This window comes from Vidua macroura, chromosome 4, assembly GCF_024509145.1.
Source record: "Vidua macroura isolate BioBank_ID:100142 chromosome 4, ASM2450914v1, whole genome shotgun sequence".
In the NCBI taxonomy this organism is placed as follows: domain Eukaryota; kingdom Metazoa; phylum Chordata; class Aves; order Passeriformes; family Viduidae; genus Vidua; species Vidua macroura.
In genome coordinates this window covers 13,483,231-13,485,885 of record NC_071574.1, presented here as the reverse complement: position 1 = coordinate 13,485,885, position 2,655 = coordinate 13,483,231, and positions in this window count along the sequence as shown.

Sequence of the window (2,655 nt, the reverse complement as noted above, 5' to 3'; positions counted from 1 at the left end):
TGTGCAGATTAAGCTTTTAGTGTGTGTAATTTTGTGATATCTTGAAAAATTTTATAAAAACAACAAAAAACCCTAACAGTGTTGTATATCAACTTTTTTTCCCCCAAAAAAGTGTGAAGAAAAACAACTTGAAAGAGTGGAAGGCTGCAGATTTGCATGGGAATTTCTGCTGCACTGAGGTGTTGGGGAAACCCAGCCTGGTAAAGGCAGAAATGCTTCTTGGAATACATGCCAGCTTTCTTCAGAAGAATCCAGAGAAGAATATTGATTTATTTTTGTCATATGATTGGGTATTTGTCAAAAATACGACAGGTGAATGATAAACATGGGGTAAGGCAAGGAGAGTGAATACGTCACCTGCTGGCCTCTAGAGCTGCTCGGTGTCCCTTTAGTGAGCTGGACAAAAACACCACCCAAGTCCATCTACAGCTCTAGCTGCCTCTCAGGAATGCCCCTTTCACTGCCCACAGGCTTGAATCTTCCCTCTCTTCCCTCTTTTCCCCTGCAGTGGAAAAAACAATCCTTGCACTGCTGCTGGTTTCAGTGTCTGGTTCATCACTTCTCAAGAACTGATGGGCCTTGGTGCAGGGCATAGCTGTGTATCTAACATCCCTTCCCATGCCTTTTAGGTCCATCTATTCCAACCTTAACTAGGTCTTAAGACTGGTTGTGTTCTAACAGTGGTCTATGACTGACCACTTTGTAAGTCTTAGACCTTGTCTAGAAATTCTCCCATATGCTTGCTGAAGAATTTTTAGATTTGTCTTTATTTCTGCTGTTAACCAGTAACCCTACAAACACTTCAAAACATTACCCTGCCTAAACCCAGATTTTTGTCATGTTCGAAATACTGGATTCTCACAGTTTTTTTAAAATGGGAGATTCAAGCTGGCTCTTGTTCCTGTTGGAGAGCAGATAATGTTCTCCTACACTGAGCAGCAGTAGCCTGTCTGTGTTTTAACAGGGATTTGGATTTCTGTGGGAGATAAAGCATTAGAATGGATGGAAAACACTTTGTATTCATGGCAGCCTCCACACTGCAGCCTTTGCTTCAGGCACTGCTGAGGTGACAAACGACACTCCCTGGGAGGGGTCACTTCAGAGTAGCCGAGGATCTCCTCCTGACAAATCCCACAGCTACACCAGGCTCGATCTGACACCTCAAGAGCTTTCTTCTCTGCTGTCTTCAGCCTCTGTGCTTTTGGGATTTCAGGTAAACAACCCTTCACCTGGCACACAGGTTCTGTCAAAGCAAGCTTAAACCCAAGCTGTGAACACCTGTTAAGAAACATTCACCTTTAACCATAAATTAAAAGCCAGGAGAAAGATTTCCTTTCCATCTGTAAGTAAGTCTGCAAGGCCAGAGTTACATTATTGCTAATCTTTAGGGTGAAAGGAATAAATAGCCAAATCTTTTGTCCTATTCCATACACAGGAATAGTACCTCTTCCTAGAGGAAATAAAACCCCACAAACTCTTACTACGTAGTCAAACAGAATATTGTCCAAGAGACTCAAACAAAGCCTATGAAAGGTCTAACTGCTCCCTGCCCTTTACAGCAAAGACAGTAAAATCAAACTGATTCTGCAGGAAGAAAAAAAAAAAAGGCTAGAAAATAGCTCAGCACTGAGACATTTAAAGTGAAACAACATCTATAGCAGAGTGCCAAACTGATTTTATATGCTGCGTCCAACTCTGAATGATAGAAAATGTAAGCCTTAGTCAAGGAAAAGTAGATCTAGCTCAATAAAAAAGATACAAACAAGTACAAGCATGTGAGATAATTCTGTAGTCCTTACTGGAAATTCAAAACATTCAGATCAAGTAACAACATGGTACTTTTTTTTCTCTTTAAACCAAGGAAGTTTGAAAATACATCTACTGCCAAAATTAAGCATTTTTGGGAAGTGGTGTACAAAATGAGGCAGAAGTGTCAAAACAAATGATGACTAAAACTAATTTAACACCAAGTCTAGCCTAGGAAAACAAGTTATATATTAAACTGGAAATGTATTTTGTTTCTGAAGAGGAGACATTCTTCCATCAAGACCCTCGTGTTGCTTAAACAAAATTTACCACAGCATCAACGTGTCATTTACCCAACAGTGAATTTTGACCAAGTGATTGACAGAAATGTTCCAAGTTTGAACACTTCCATCAAATTGTTATAATTGCACTTAAGTTTGGATGGATCTGATGTTATGCTAAATTATGCTGTGTGTCAACTTTTTATAAATATGAAAGCTACAGTGTGCTTTAAAGCACTTCTTTTAGGTTGTCAGCTGTAGATCACTAGTGACTTTGTATGTAGGATGGATGAGGTTAATTTAAATCCACTAGACGTGGAGATGAAGTCTATGCAATGTTCTGCTGCCATGGGACAAGTTCTGTATTCTTCACAGTTACCATTAAGGTGCTTCAAAGCAAAACTCACCCTTTACCCATCTTCTAGTTCAGCTAATCCTGAAAGTTAAATTTTAAGCACTGTCCTCCTAAAGCAATTTTAAAACCCCAGCAACAGAACTGTATGTAATTTCACTGTGATTAAGCTTCACTGCCTTTCTGATAGCAAGGGAAAGGAAAAGACTGCACTTGGGCTGGTAAGTCACAGCCCAAAACTACAAAACAAAACTACTCTTCCTTCAAAAGTTACCT